The sequence below is a fragment of the Chlorocebus sabaeus genome, chromosome 11, assembly GCF_047675955.1.
Source record: "Chlorocebus sabaeus isolate Y175 chromosome 11, mChlSab1.0.hap1, whole genome shotgun sequence".
Lineage (NCBI taxonomy): Eukaryota > Metazoa > Chordata > Mammalia > Primates > Cercopithecidae > Chlorocebus > Chlorocebus sabaeus.
Genome location: NC_132914.1, coordinates 117226618 through 117243599, shown reverse-complemented (window position 1 = coordinate 117243599; position 16982 = coordinate 117226618). Strand labels below are relative to the sequence as shown.

General features: G+C 41.4%; 1 protein-coding gene and 1 non-coding gene across 4 annotated transcripts in view; both read right to left on the bottom strand.

Moving 5' to 3' along the window:
• Positions 1–16982, bottom strand: part of BICDL1 (BICD family like cargo adaptor 1) — a 109192-nt gene that overhangs the window by 34349 nt on the left and 57861 nt on the right. The window lies entirely within an intron of this gene.
• Positions 12272–12374, bottom strand: LOC119624094 (small nucleolar RNA U13). The gene has a single exon (XR_005240180.1). It is a non-coding gene; the product is annotated as a small nucleolar RNA U13 (small nucleolar RNA).

The window sequence follows — 16982 nt, the reverse complement described above, 5'->3', positions numbered from 1 at the left end:
AACAGAACAAAATAAAAAAAAACCATACTCTAGCTGATTTTCATTTAAATACCCTCTAACCTTTAAATTTTCCTTCCTATGAATCATCTTTGTTTCCCAAGTTTCAGTCAGTGAAGTAATGAGCTAATAAGATTCTGATATACAACTGACTCCTTAAAAAACTTAGAAGTCGGTGGCTCAAGCCTGTAATCCCAGCACTTAGGGAGGCCGAGACGGGTGGATCACGAGGTCAGGAGATCGAGACCATCCTGGCTAACACGGTGAAACCCCGTCTCTACTAAAAATACAAAAAACTAGCCGGGCGAGGTGGCGGGCGCCTGTAGTCCCAGCTACTCCGGAGGCTGAGGCAGGAGAATGGCGGGAACCCGGGAGGCGGAGCTTGCAGTGAGCTGAGATCCGGCCACTGCACTCCAGCCCGGGCTACAGAGCAAGACTCCGTCTCAAAAAAAAAAAAAAACTTAGAAGTTCAGAGCTGCATGAAGTAACTTACTGGAACAATTTCATAGCTTGGCTTTATGATGCAAGGAATCAGCATTAGGCCGCCAACTCCCTCACCCCACCCTACACACCCTGAAACCTGTGAACAATTCTGGCAATTTCCCCTATATTATTTCTCCTTCATATTCTAAATTTAATTTCAGATACCCACTAGGCTGTTTTAGACTTCTCAATCACTCAGAAACACAATCAGTCATTCACTCTTGCCGAAGAATCACATTAGTAATATTTACTGAGTACATACTATGTGTCAAGAACTGTGCTAAATGCTTTCAATGCATTATCTTGATTGTTACCCCCAATTTACCAACAAGGAAATTGGCTCAGGAAAGTGAAGGAACTTGTCCAACATCTCAGTGACAGAATCAGGATGGTAAAAACCTTGGGCTGGGCTGGGTACGCTGGCTCATGCGTGTAATCCCAGCACTTTGGGAGGCTGAGGTGGGCGGACTGCTTGAGCCCAGGAGCTTGAGACCAGCCTAGCCAACATGGTGAAACCCAGCCTCTAGAAAAAATACAAAAATTAGCCAGGCACGGTGGCATGTGCCTGTAGTCCCAGCTACTTGGGAGGCTGAGGTGGGAGGATCACCTGAGCCCAGGGAGGTCGAGGCTATAGTGAGCCATGATTGTGCCACCACTGCACTACAGCCTGGGCAAAAGAGTTTGAAAGCCTGTCTCAAAAATAAATAAATAGGCTGGACAGGGTGGCTCACGTTGTACTCCTAGCACTTTGGGAGCCTGATGCACCTGGATCACCTGAGGTCAGGAGTTCGAGACCAGCCAGGCCAATATGGCAAAACCCCATCTCTACTAAAAATACAAAAATTAGGCCAGGCATGGTGGCTAACACCTGTAATCCCAACACTTTAGGAGGCCAGGGTGGGCGGATCACAAAGTCAGGAGTTCAAGACCAGCTTGGCCAACATGGTGAAACCCCATGTCTACCAAAAGTACAAAAATCAGCTGGGCATCACGGGGTGTGCCTGTAATCCCAGCTACTCAGGAGGCTAAGGCAGGAGAATTGCTTGAACCGGGACACAGGAGGTGGAGGTTGCAGTGAGTTGAGATTGCGCCACGTACACTCCAGTCCGGGCTACAGAGCGAGACTCAATCTCAAAAAACAAACAAACAAACAAAAAAATTAACCAGGCATGGTGGTGCGTGCCTATAGTCCCAGCTATTGGGAGGCTGAGGCAGGAGAATCGCTTGAACCTTGGAAGCAGAAGTTGCAGTGAGCCAAGATCACACTACTGCACTCCAGCCTGGGCGACAGAGTGAGACTACATCTCAGAAAGAAAAAAACTTTAAAAAAATTAAATAAAAAACCAACTTTAGCTGTCTTACCCTCAAATTAGTACTGTAATACTATTTTCTTGTATTTTGAGATAGTTTTTCATATGTATTCTCACTACTAAAACCAAACTTTACACAAGTCCAATTTAGCAAGGCTTTTCTTCTTTCCTTTTTTTTTTTTTTTTTTTAATGCTAGGCATTTCATTTCAGACTCTTAAAATTTCTTCTAAGGCCAGCTGCTGTGGCTCATGCCTATAATCCCGGCACTTTGGGAGGCCGAGGCGGGTGGATCACCTGAGGTCAGGAGTTTGAGACCAGCCTGTCCAACATTGTGAAACCCCACCTCTACTAAAAATACAAAAAACTAGCCAGGCGAGGTAGCGGGCGCCTGTGGTCCCAGCTACTCGGGAGGCTGAGGCAGGAGAATGGCATAAACCCGGGAGGCGGAGCTTGCAGGAGCTGAGCTCGCGCCACTGCACTCCAGCCTGGGCGACAGGGCAAGACTCTGTCTCCAAAAAAAAAAATAAATAAATAAAATAAAATAAAATAAAATAAAATATAAAATAAAATAAATAAATAAAATATAAAATAAAATAAAATAATAAAATAAAATAAAATAAGATAAAATAAATAAAATCTTCTAATAGAAGGTAGGGCCCATCAGGAAACCATATGCTGTAGTTTGAGTGCCTGTACTGAATTCAGTTGACTGTTGAGATTTCAAACATACTTAGATTTGCAGAGCACTGGGTAATTCAGGTATCTGATCTTATTCTTAGCATCACCACTTTGACATGAATCACTCAACAACGAAACCACAGAGATGCACCGAGGGCTGCAAATCTAGTCCAGCTGGTATGAAATGCTCCTGCAGACTATCTCCTCTCAAAGCGATCTTTTTAGAAATAGAAATTTGTCTCTTCCTACCAGAAAGTTAAACTCTAGAGCCTGAGCTGTTAAGCACTAAGCTATAATGTTCCCTTTAAATGTTTGACTCCTCAACTATGCCTAGGGATATGCACAGCAAAAGCTTTTAACCTCCATTTCTCATCTGAATTTACAATAGCCTTAAGGCTATTGTAGAAGCAGGAATCACTGGCCTCCCTTTGCAGGCAGGGAGATAGAGGATCCAAGGGTGTGTATGGCACTGGCCTTTGGCCACCACACCACAGTCACCTCCCAGCCAGGGGGGCACCAATCAATTGCCTGTGATGGTGATGGAGGGGATGGATCAATCTGAGTTATAAACCCACCCTTTGCAAGGAGCTAATGCACCTTCCAAAGTAAATTGTTTTCTTCTTTTTCGGAGACAGAATCTGGTTCACACCTTGGACTTGACTAACACAATGGATATTAGCTATTTCTGCACATAAATTAAATAATAGCCACTTAAGTTTATATGTAACTCTTATGTTCTAAATGCTTTCTGGAAGTTAAATGCTAAATAAGGAAGCCTTGGCTCTGGAATGAATTTCAGAGGTTCTTTGAAGAACCTCTGAAGAAATGGGAGAGTTAGCTAGGGTAACTAACAGCAGTCTCTCTGAAGGGATACACTGTGCTCCTGAGAGGAGGGACATCGTGGAAAGATAAAAAAATTGAGTCAAATGGGCCAGGCGCAGTGTAATCCCAGCACTTTGAGAGGCCAAGGTGGGAGGATCACTTGAGCTCAGGAGTTCGAGACCATCCTGGAGAATATGGTGAAACCCTGTCTCTACAAACTTCAAACTCCTAGTAGTACTTGTCCATGAAACTTCTCTGTAATAATTAGGAACCTGTCATCCATGATAATGTCCTCTAAATATACAACCACAGCATCAAATTCTGCATCAGAGGTGGAGGAGGAGAGCCCGAAGCTCTCTTCCTCTAAGGCATCCATTGCTGTTACCGTTCCCACCTGTGTGGGTGAGAGGACCACTGGGCTCCTATCCAACCCAGGGCTTGGCGCAGGGCCCAGCCTCCCCTCTACTCTGTAGAGCCCTAACCTGCATTAAGGGCAGGCGGTTGGCTGGGAGGAGGCATTGCTGCCCAGGCCACAGACTGCTCACTCACTGCTCAGCAAAGTCACTGCTTATGCTCGAGGCCTGGCCGCAGGCTCCCCAGCTGCAACTACTGGCCTGTCAGGTCCCCACATCCATCTAGGACACTCTGCCCAAATCTTTCTTTCTTTCTTTCTCTCTCTCTCTTTTTTTTTTTTTTGTTTGAGATAGAGTCTTGCTCTGTCACCCAGGCTGGAGTGCAGTAGTGTGATCTCGGCTAACTGCAACCTCCACCTCCCAGGTTCAAGCGATTCTCCTGCCTGAGCCTCCTGAGTAGCTGGCATTACAAGCGCACTACCACGCCCAGCTAATTTTTGTATTTTTAGTAGAGATGGGGTTTCACCATGTTGGTCAGGCTGGTCTTGAACTTCTGACCTTGTGATCCGCCCGCCTTGGCCTCCCAAAGTGTTAGGATTACAGGTGTGAGCCACTGCTCCCTGCCTCAATTCATTCTTATAGCAGAAAATGGCAGACACAAGTCTTACAGTTCACTTATCCAAATGATGAGTTTTGGCTACCATGCCTAACTAAGCAGCCAGTAATTAGTTGTGGCAAAAAACATTTGAAATCAAAGGTGAATATAAACTAGATGGCAAGACTTTAATTAAAGCATTTTTCTTTCCATTTTAAACTCAGGTTTTTTTCTATGATAAAAGTTACAAATGTTCAGAGTAAAAACAAAAAAAAAGTAAAGAAAACTGAAGAATTAAAATGATAAAATCTCTACTTACTCCTAGTATTACTGCCACCCACCAGAGGTAATCACTATTAGATCTTTCTTGGGAGTCCTTCTAGAAATTTTCTATTCATATATATGTATCTATGTAGATCTACCTTATTCTTTTTAATGGTTATCTAGTATTTATATCATAACTTAACTAGTCCCTACTGATGAGCATTTTGAGTGTCCCAATTTTTTTTTGGCTATTATAAACATTGCTCCAAAAAATATCTTTGTTCACCCATCTTTGTGCTTGTGGGTAACTTTCCATAAGTGGAATCACTGGGTAAAAGAATATGCACATTCACTCTGAACAAGGTATTGCAAAACAGTCATCTAAAAAGGTTGCATCAATTTATATCTCTAACAACAGTACAAATACGCCTGATGCCTGTTTCTCAATACTCTGCCACCATTGGGTATTATGAAATGTTTTAATCTTTAGATACTTCTTTTTTGTTTGTAGATACTTATTTCTAATATCCTCAAAAACTTAAGTCTCTTTTACTTTCACTGAATACAGATTGCATGATGAAACAAGACATTTGAAAAATATCTCTAGTTCTGTTACAGAATACTAAAAATTTTAACGCACACTCCCCAAACTATCTGAAATAAACTCTTTTTATAACTTGCTTGGGCTACTATTATTTAATGAATCCTCAAGTTGGCAAAACAAAGTAACAGTGTGTTCCTTTCCCTGTTGGTCAGAGTACCATCTAGGACAGATTACTTCCTCCCCACTGGGCAAAGCTGTTCCGTCATTACTTTGGTTATGGACATGATTAATAACATATGAACATTTCCCCAAACTAGAACTTTTAGATTAAGCTTGTTTAAACTTGCCAAAGCAGAACTGTTCACTATACACTTTCTTGTTAAATGGAGGGAAAGAAACTGCACTAGTTACACGTGAGTATCCATTTTACTTATTTGTTGAAAGGAAACAAATGAACTAAAAACTTATAAATTATCATAGGAAAGATCTACTATTTTCATATTCTGCCTGAATAATTGAGTTTTACCTTAAGAGAGAAATTCTCAAAATTTCTTCTGCCAGGGCATGATGGATAATGGGCACCTTTTGGGGTGGCAGTGACAGTGACAATAAGGATGATGACATTTATTTTAAAATTTAAATGTAACAAAATCCCACGGCAGAATATGGGTATTTTTTAAATGCTGCTAGCCTTTATTTTTTCCCCAATCTTTCTACATATGTGTGTGTGTACAATTACTTACAATCCTACTGTTATAACTTTTTACTTAGCATTATATCAACAGCATTTCTACATTATTATTATTATTATTTAAGATGAAGTCTTACTCTGCTGCCAAGACTGGAGAGTGGTTGTGCGATCTCGGCTCACTGCAACCTCTGCCTCCTGTGTTCAAATGATTCTCCTGCCTCAGCCTTCCGAGTAGCTGGGATTACAGGTGTGCACCACCATGCCTGGCTAATTTTTTTTGCATTTTCAGTAGAGATGGAGTTTTGCCATGTTGGCCAGGCTGGTCTCGAACTCCTGATCTCAAGTGATCCACCCGCCTCAGCCTCCCAAAGTGCTGGAATTAGGCGTGAGCCACCATGCCCGGCCTATTATTATTAATCCTCATTTTATGTGGCTGTAATATTCCATCAAGTATTTCCTTTACCATTCCCTTATTATTAGGCACATGGGATTTCCCCATATTTTGCAACTATAATGCATCGATGAAGACATGTCACTAGCGTAGTGGTAGAAGAACTTACCTGAGTAGAAGTAGACTGGACAAGCTTACTATGTCAGCAAGGTAGATTAATACTCTTCAGAAAAGAAAACCTGGCCAGGTGGCTCATGCCTGTAATCCCAGCACCAATTTGGGAGGCTGAGGCGGGTGGATCACTTGAGGTCAGGAGTTCCAGACCACCCTGGTCAACACGGCAAAACTCTATCTCTACTAAAAATGCAATAAAATTAGCCAGGGGTGCTGGTGCACACCTGTGGTCCCAGCCCAGCTACTCGGGAGGCTGAGGCAGGAGAATCGCTTGAACCTGGAAGGTGGAGGTTGCAGTGAGTTGAGATCATACCACTGCACTCCAGCCTGGGCGACAGAGCAAGACTCTGTCTCAAAAAAAAAAAAAACAAAAAATGAAAGTTATGATTTTTTTGGGATTATAGGTGCCCGCCACCAAGCCTGGCTAATTTGTTTTTGTATTTTTAGTAGAGACAGGGTTTCACCATGTTAGTCAGGCTGGTTTCAAACTCCTGACCTCAGGTGATCCGCCCACCTTGGCCCCCCAAAGTGCTGGGATTACAGAGGTTAGCCACTATGCCTGGCCTTACAATGTTTTATATATACAAATGAGGAGTCTGATAAACATACATGCGTTTATGAGCATACATATACTTATTCCCTAGCTCTGTCCTCTGAGAGCACCTAAATACAATGACACTCTAGTAGCAATACACACATAGCGCTCAAATCTTGCTTTCCAAATACCATTCTCTAATAAATGAACGAAGGCTCCTTGGAGAAAAGGCTAGTTTCAGGGTTGGGGCAGGAAAAATACAGGATGAGCCTAGAACATCTCATGGTACTGGAAAGTAAGAAAGTGCTTAAAAAATGATGGTGGCACATGAAAAAATGATGGTTGACATAGTAGTCAATCTGAAGGAGCTCCTAATGGCTAAGGCAAGGACCATTTAATCAATAAACAAATAATGACAGTAATGGATTATAACACATAGGATAAATATTCATGAGTCTACACTGATAAACAATTCAATCAGCAAACGGGGGGGAAGGGCTCTTCTCCCTTACAGAATAAAGAAGAAATGATGAAAATAGAAGACGCAGTAGCTCACGCTCTAATCCCAGCACTTTGGGAGGCCGAGGCGGGTGGATCACCTGAGGTCAGGAGTTCGAGACCAGTCTGACCAATATGGAGAAACCCTGTCTCCACTAAAAATACAAAATTAGCTGGGCGTGGTGGTGCATGCATGTAATCCCAGCTACTCGGGAGGCTGAGGCAGGAGAATCGCTTGAACCTAGGAGGTGGAGGTTGCAGTGAGCCGAGACTGTGCCCTGCACTCCAGCCTGGGTAACAGAGCGAGACTCTGTCTCAAAAAAAAAGAAAAAAGAAAATCATTAGGCAAGCATCACAGTAATTGCTGCAGGCAAGACTAGAGAATGAATGCTAAAATTTGTGGGCAAAAGTTTCATGAGAAACAGGATATTTTCATATCCTCAAAATATCTCTCCATAAGATTGATTATTAATTACAAAGGGAAAAATCATTTATCGTGGGGAGCCTGGCAAACACTACCTTAACCAAGCAGTCAACATCACAGGTCCTCCACATGATGTACTGAGAAGGGCCCAACTGTACTCTTGTGCTATTCTCGGCAAGAATAACCTCAATCTAATTGAATTGATTGAATAACCTCAATCTAATTATGACAAAACATTAGACAAACCCAAATGAATGACTTTGTACCAAATAATTGATCAGTAGTCTTCAAAAGTATCAATTTCAAGAGAAACAAAGACTATTCAGAATGAACGCTCATCAATTAAAACGAAAGAGAAAGAAAAAGAAAGAGAAAGAAAGCAAAAGAAAAAAGAGAAAGAAAGAAGGAAAGAAAGCGAGAAAAAGCAAGAAAGAGAGAGAGAAGAGAAACGGAGGGGAGGGGAGGGGAAAGAAAAACAAGGTATGCTTGTAATCCCAGCACTTTGGGAGGCCAAGGTGGGCAGATCACAAGCTCAGGAGTTCAAGACCAGCCTGGCCAACATAGTGAAACTCCGTCTCTACTAAAAATACAAAAAAAATTAGCTGGGTGTGGTGGCAGGCGACTGTAGTCCCAGCTACTTGGGAGGCTGAGGCAGGAGAATCGCATGAACCCGGGAGGTAGAGGTTGCAGTAAGCCGAGATCGTGCCACTGCACTCCAACCTGGGCAACACAGTGAGACTCTGTCTCAACAACAACAGCAACAACAACAAAACAAAACAAAACCCAACAACAACAAAGACTGAGAAACTGGCAGAGATTGGAGGAGAAAAAAGAAACATGACAACTAAGTGCAACATGGAAGCCTGAACTGGATTCTGGAGCAGAAAAAGAACATTTGTGGGAAAACTGACAAAATTCCAATAGGTATGTAGATTAGTTAATAGTAGTGTCTCAATATTAATTTCCTGGTTTTGATAACTGCACTATGATTACAAAATATGTTAACATTAGGGGGAGCTGGATGAAGGGTATTGAGAATCCATATTATTTTTGTAGCTTCTTTTTAAGTCTAACTTTTTAAAATCCCAGACTAGTTGTGCCCCCAAGACACTTAACAGAAGAAAACACAAATCCTCTTTGGAGGATGGTACCTTCAATCCAAAGATTAAATAATCTCCATAAATAGTTTTCTAATAAAAACAAGATTATAGTAAAAAAATTAAAAACATATACCCATGGAAACAAGGACTCATTAGGAAGTACTGGTAGAAACAGATTCATAAAAACTTCAGATCCTGATATTATCAGATACAGATTTTAAGACAATGCTGCTATGTTTAGAGAAATAAAATATTAAAAATATCTCCGGGGGCTGGGCTCAGTGGCTCATGCCTGTAATCCCAGCACTTTGGGAGGCTGAGGCAGGCAGATCACGAGTCAGGAGTTCAAGACCAGCCTTGCCAACATGGTGAAATCTTGTCCCTACTAAAAATACAAAAATTAGCTGGGTGTGGTGGTGCACGTCTATAATCCCAACTACTTGGGAAGCTGAGGCAGGAGAATTGCTTGAACCTGGGAGGTGGAGGTTGCAGTGAGCTGAGATCACGCCATTGAACTCCAGCTCTGGGCAACAGAGCAAGACTGTCTCAGGGAAAAAGAAAAAAAAGTCTCTAGGGAAGAGGAAAATGTAAAATACAATCTTCTCAGATTTGGAAAAGATCCAAGATATCTAGAAATACAAAATACTAACTTAAAATTAAAAACCCAGGCCAGGTACAGTGGCTCACGCCTGTAATCCCAGCACTTTGGGAGGCCAAGGTGGGAAGATCACTTGAGGCCAGGAGTTCAAGACTAGCCTAGGCAACATTGAAAAACTCTGTCTCTAATAAAAATAAAAAAATTAGCTGCACGTAGTAGCACACAACTGTTAATCCCAGTTACTTGGGAGGCTGAAGCACGAGAATTGCTTGAACCTGGGAGGCAGAGGTTGCAGTGAGCCAAGATCATGCCACTGCACTCCAGCCTGGGCAACAGAGTAAGACTCTGTCTCAAGCAAACAAAAACAAAAAACGTCACAAAACCCAATAGGTAGTATCAAAATTAAAGACTTCTAAGCATTAGAAGACATCATTAAGAAAACAGATCTAGGCCAGGCGAGGTGGCTCACACCTGTAATTCTAGCACTTTGGGAGACCAAGGCAGGTGGATCATGATGTCAGGAGATCGAGACCATCCTGGCTAACACAGTGAAACCCTGTCTCTACTAAAAAACACAAAAAAATTAGCCAGGCGTGGGAGCGGGTGCCTGTAGTCCCAGCTACTCAGGAGGCTGAGGCAGGAGAATGGCGTGAACCCAGGAAGTGGAGCTTGCAGTGAGCCGAGATCACGCCACCGCACTTCAGCCTGGGCAACAGAGAGAGACTCCGTCTCAAAAAAAAAAAAAAAAGAAAGAAAATAAAAGAAAATAGATCGCTAAAGCTCAGACTGGGAGAAAATGTTTATAACACATATATCTGACTTGTATTCAGAATATATAAAAACCTCTAACTCAATAAAAAGACATAATTTTTTAAATGAGCAAAACATTTGAACAAATACTTCAAAGACAAAAATAAATGAATGGCCAATAGGCAAATGAAGAAACGCTCCACATCATTAGTGACCAGAGAAATGTAAATTAAAGTCGCAATGAGATACCACTACATACTCACAAGAAGGCTACAATTAGAAAGAACAACAGGCCGGGCGCGGTGGCTCAAGCCTGTAATCCCAGCACTTTGGGAGGCCGAGACGGGCGGATCACGAGGTCAGGAGATCGAGACTATCCTGGCTAACACGGTGAAACCCCGTCTCTACTAAAAAATACAAAAAACTAGCTGGGTGAGGTGGCGGGCGCCTGTAGTCCCAGCTACTCGAGAGGCTGAGGCAGGAGAATGGCATAAACCCGGGAGGCAGAGCTTGCAGTGAGCTGAGATCCGGCCACTGCACTCTAGCCTGGGCGACACAGCAAGACTCTGTCTCAAAAAAAAAAAAAAAAAAAGAAAGAACAACAACACAAAATACTGGGAATGTCAACAGCTGGAATTCCCACACACTGTTGGTGGGAGTGTAAAATGGCATAACCTACTTTGGAGGAATAAAAAGCTTTGCAGTTTCTTCTTAACCTAATGGACAGAGTTTAAGAACACATGTGACTGAAGAGAAAATTACCAAATTAGAAGACTAGTCAGAAGGAACTATCTACACTACAATACAAAGACAAAGATGGAAAAGAGAAGCGCTATGTTAGTATAGTCCCCGTAAGTTTAAACTGCAGTTCCAGAAAGGACAGAGTGAATGTGACTGAGGCAATACTTGATGAGGTAATGGCTGATAATCTCCTAACAATGAAAGACACCAATTCACAAACTCAAGATGCCCAATGAACCCAAAGCAGAAGAAATAAAAAGAAATCCACACCTAGATATATCATAAAGAAACTGCAGAACGCCAAAGACTAAGTAAGATGATCTTAGAAGATAAAAGATGACCTTTCCAGAGAAAACACTTGGTTCCCCTAATGACCACGAATAGGGCCCATATTAGTAGATCGCTTTAAAATAAAAAGACATATATAAAAATGTAATATGAAAAGATATTTTCTTGCTGAAATCTTTTAGTAGTTCCCTATTACAAACAGGCACAAAAAGCCTTCCAAGGCCAGTCCCCTGCCAACCTTCTATCTCCTGTAACTCTGTTCCCTTTATCCTTGTTCTTTCCCTAGGCATGCTTCTTCCCTATTTTTCACAGGACTAACTCTGTCTTTCTAGACTTAGCTATAGCATAATTTCTTCCCAGAAGCTTTCTGTGCTCCTAGGCATTCCAGAGTGACCCTCCTTTGCGTTCTCATAGCACCCCAGGCACAAACTCTAGCAGAGGACATATTACATTTTATGAGTTATCTTCTTATGAGTCCTTCACCTCATCTGAAGCTTTTTAAGTATAGTGACAGTGTCTAATTCATTTTTGCACTCCCAGTAGCTAGTCCAGTGCCTGGCCAAGAAATGCCTGAACTGAACTGAATGAAGGATCTTTCAAGGCTGAAACAAACTGTCCTTGAGAAATAAAAGTTTAAATGTACAGTAGGTAGCTACAGAATGAAAATAAGAAAAAAAATCCAAGAAACTAGAGTAGACACACAGACCCCAAATTTAAAATAAATGTCAACAAAAGTTTAATAAGCCTTTCTGTGTGGCTAGATTTATCCTAGGTACTGGGGATGAAACAGAGAAGACAGATCTGGTACCATCTTAGATTTCAAGAATGTCAGAGCTGGACCTTACCAAAATAAAAGAAAATCAGTTATCTGAACTCCTTCATTACACAGATGAAGAAACTGAGGCCCAGAGGAGATGCCTTGGTCACAGAGCGAGTGAGGGATAGGTAACCAAATGAGATACCAATTTAGGGAGAAAGGGAAAAAATGGAAAAGCAAATCACAGGAAACAAGAACCTGTAATTTTTTCTTCCCACATCAGACAGGTAATGTGCTGACATTATAAACAAGGTTTGAGGAAGGCACACCTCAAACAAGTGTGAAAGCCCAATCATTATGTTTATGAACTACAAAAATATCAAGGACCTGTAATTTTAACAGCAATGCACTTGACAGTGAAAGGCTAAAGAAGGAGAAGAAACTACAAAACTTAGGCTGAGCAGAATCCAGATGTTTGCAAATATGTATTTACAGGAAAACATTTTCTTTTCCTGTTCTCTCATCCTTGACTTCAATTAGTTTAAAACTTATTTTATTACTTTAATTTCTCACCTGCTAGACTTTGAGCTCAAGCATTCAGGACATTTACTTAGCACATCATTGGTACTCAATGCATATTTGGAGAGTAAATGGTTAACTTTTTTTTATTAGAATAAGTCCATTTTCCTTTCGAGTTCTATCTTCATTTAAAAAAACAGGTCATCTTCTTTAGACTGTGCACAGCACTACTTTGCTACCAAACGAAAGCAAACACATAAACGACAATTTGTTCAGCTGAAAAATTTGAGATTTTAACAAAACAATGCTTTGCATTGTTCAAGCTTATTATATTTTTGTGTTTAACAAGTATCTGTTTTCTGAACAACCCAAAGTTTGAAGCCCGAGAAGGCAGACATTTGCCACATATCCCACACTGAGTTCCCGGGTTCCTGCACCTTTATGCTGCTATGTGAGAATGGCTGTGACTGTGGGCATCTGCTGTGCTACCTTACTAATGCTACCTTAGTCCAGACATGAGATGCAGGCACATGAAACCCACCCTGTGCCCAAGATGTGTGTACAGGTATGTTCACTGAGGCAATGCTTCTGATAGTGAAAAACTGGAGGCAATCTAAATGTTCTCTGTTAGCAGACTGGATTAAAAACATTATGGTGTATCAGTGCAATGAAAATGCTACACACATTTACCCCAACATGGAAGGCCTTCAACAATGTAATGTTAAGTAAAAAAAAAAAGCACGTTTGCTCCCACTTACATGCTATTACGTGCTTATATTTATTTAGGTGTATACATGCATAGAAGAATGCTTGTAAGGCTATTCATCAAAATGTAATCAGTAATATCACCTCTGGGGGATAAGATTCCTAGGAATTTTTACTCTGGATAAGTTACTTTTTAAATAATAGTTATTATTATAAATAATATTTTAAAATTACTGTTTAAATAATGTTTGAGGCCAGGTGCTCACGCCTATAATCCCAGCACTTTGGGGGGCCGAGGTGGGAGGACTGCCTGAGGTCAGGAGTTCAAGACCAGCCTAGCCAACATGGTGAAACCCCATCTCTACCAAAAACACAAAAATTAGCCAGGCATGGTGGCACATGCTGTAATCCCAGCTACTCAGGAGGCTGAGGCAGGAGAATCACCTGAACCATGCAGTGGAGGTTGCAGTGAGCCGAGATCACACCACTGCACTCCAGCCTGGGCGACAGAGCAAGACCCTGTCTCAAAAAAAGAAAGAAAAGAAAGAAAGAAAAGAAAAAAAAGAAAGAAAAACACCCCCAAAAAACTAAAAAACAAACAAACAAAAATAATGTTTGAATATTCTACTGAAGTACGTATTTTTTTTTTTCTTTCTGAGATAGGGTTGCACCCTGTCACCAGGCTGGACTGTGCAGTGGCGTGATCATGGCTCACTGCAGTCTTGACCTCCCAGGTCTCAGATGGTCCTCCCCTCTCAGGCCCACAAGCAGCTGGGACTACAGGCACACGCCACCACACTTGGCTAATTTTTGTTTTTTTGTTTTGGTAGAGACGGGGTTTCACCAGGCTGGTCTCAAACTCCTGGGCTCAAGCAATATGCCACCTCAGCCTCCCAAAGTGTTGGGATTACAGGCATGAGCCACCACGTGCAGCCTATCTCATTTTTTGATGCAAAATATTTCTTTATTTTTCCATCAGACTACTGATTCATTTGGTATGCTTTTGGCTGGAGGTTGTATTTCTTAATAATCAGAAGAAATAAAGCCTAAGAGTTCAAGGCTACGGCAAGCTATTATCGTGCCTGTAAATAGCTACCGTACTCCAACCTGGGTGACACAGTGAGACCTCCGCCTCTTCAAAAAAGGCAAACTCATAAGACATCAACATCTAGGGAGAAAGGCGAAAGAAAAAAAAATTGTGTTGGTAACATCAAACAAAGATCAGGAATTTCAGTAATAATGAGGCTGGGGAGAGTGATATAATAATCACAACAAATTTCAGAAAGTATAAGCTTAGAAAGATTGAGGGAGGAAAGGAGTCATTTGCCTTTTTTTTTTTTTTTTTAAAGGCCTTCAATTTTGAAAATGTACAAAGTTTCATGTCCCTGTGAGAGATATAAAGAATAAGACAAAATCTTCATTTTTTTTTTGAGACGGAGTCTCGCTCTGTTGCCCAGGCTGGAGTGCAGTGGCGCAATCTCGGCTCACTGCAAGCTCCGCTTTCCGGATTCACATCATTCTCCTGCCTCAGCCTCCCCAGTAGCTGGGACTACAGGTGCCCACCTCTGTGCCCAGCTAATTTTTTGTATTTTTAGTAGAGACAGGGTTTCACTGTGGTCTTGATCTCCTGACCTCGTGATCCACCCGCCTCGGCCTCCCAAAGTGTTGGGATTACAGGCGTAAGCCACCACACCTGGCCCGAGAGTGATATAATAATCAAAACAAATTTCACAAAGTGTAAGCTTAGAAAGATTGAGGGAGGAAAGGAGTCATTTGCTTTTTTTTTTTAATTTTTAAAAGACCTTCAATTTTGAACATGTACAGTTTCATGTCCCTGTGAGAGATATAAAGTATGAGACACAATCTTCATTCTTAAGTAGCTGAAGATGAGATGAACCCTTATGAAGCAGCCAATATAAAGCAAGAATAAATATTTGTATAAACTGGCAGGTGATTTGAGAAGTACACAAATAAGGCAAAAATATAGTAATTATTTTAAGGGAAATAAAGTACATAGCTGTACGACCTTCAAAAAATTATCTAACCACTCTATACCTCAGTTTCCTCATCTGAAAGATGGTGATTAAAAAAAACTACCTTTCAAGTTATGCTAGCATTAAAATGCAATAATATATATGAAATGTTTAGCACAGGTTAACTATGTAATACACTACAGCTAATAATTATTTATGATAAAGTGAAAATTCCAAATAGAATATTGGCTTTAGCTCAAAGGAAAACATGCAATTTGAGAGTTGAAACTTCAGAGATAATCTGGTTCAAAGCCCTAACTTTGCAGGTGATGAAACTGAGGCATGGGTCAACAAAGTTCGACCTGTAAGGATACAATTTGCATGAAGGTCCCTGCCCAAGATCACAGAACTTGTTAGCTCCTGACTCCCATTTCAGTTTCTTTCCATTTCATTACCCCTTTTTAAGTCAAAAACAAATAGTCACATATTGGATGATTTCCAGGGATGACAAAAACTCATCCCCTGGAATGAGGAAGGTCTGATGCTCTAACAATGTTATTAATCATGTGAGGGAATGCCTGATAAAGTCAATGTTTTCCTGGTCATACTGTTTACAGGAGGCATGTATACAAGCTACTGTGTGACATTTAGATGGTATACATCCACTAGATAGGGCCATGTTTAATTTTGTTTTATTTGAACTAATGTCTAAATTAGAGCACAATGAAAGTTTTGTTATTATCCTTTCGGTCACTATCAGAAACGTAATCCCCCAGCATCAAAGACCAGCAACTCCAGCAGCACCAACTTCAATTGAAAAAGAAAAAAGGACAAATGTTAATACTGCTTTTGTTTCTGGAAGAGCACTGTTATTTAATGTCAGATCCCCACTGCTTGTTAATAAAAACATTTCAGAAGTCAGAATAGATCTTTTAATTTTCTTTTTAAATGTTCTATGAGGACTCATAATAAAACAGGCCCCAGATACTTCCAATACACTACACTGTACTCGCAATTGGAGCTTTTCATTCAGTCTTTTTTTTTTTTTTTTTGAGACGGAGTCTCGCTCTGTCGCCCAGGCTGGAGTGCAGTGGCCGGATCTCAGCTCACTGTAAGCTCTGCCTCCCGGGTTTACGCCATTCTTCTGCCTCAGCCTCCCGAGTAGCTGGGACTACAGGCGTCCGTCACCTCGCCCGGCTAGTTTTTTGTATTTTTTAGTAGAGACGGGGTTTCACCGTGTTAGCCAGGATGGTCTCGATCTCCTGACCTCGTGATCCGCCCGTCTCGGCCTCCCAAAGTGCTGGGATTACAGGCTTGAGCCACCGCGCCCGGCCCAGTCTTTTTTTTTCTTAACCAAAATGACACTATTCCCTATGTTAACTTGATGGCCTGGCACTTTGCACTAATTCCAACATGGATGGAACACTACTATGCTTTGAACTGGGGATACAGAGACAAAGAAGACATAGTTCTTGTGGAAAACTCAAGGTCTAAAAAGAACATAGTCTCTTCTCTATCAGTTACTGTACTGTGTGACCACAGGCAAACTGCTTAATTCTCTGTGTCTTAGGTTCTTCCCTTACATTTAGGAGAAAGTAGTACCTACCTCACAAGGTTGTATGACTGAAATAAATATATGTAAAGTGCTTGGAACAGTGTCTGGTACACAGTAGGCAGTACATGTGTTAGCTGTTGCCATTACTGTATTCACCTTCATCATTATTATAAGCCAGCTCTAATAACCTGAAAGATCAACTCTGACTTTAGAGCTGATGTTTAAGTCACTGGCAC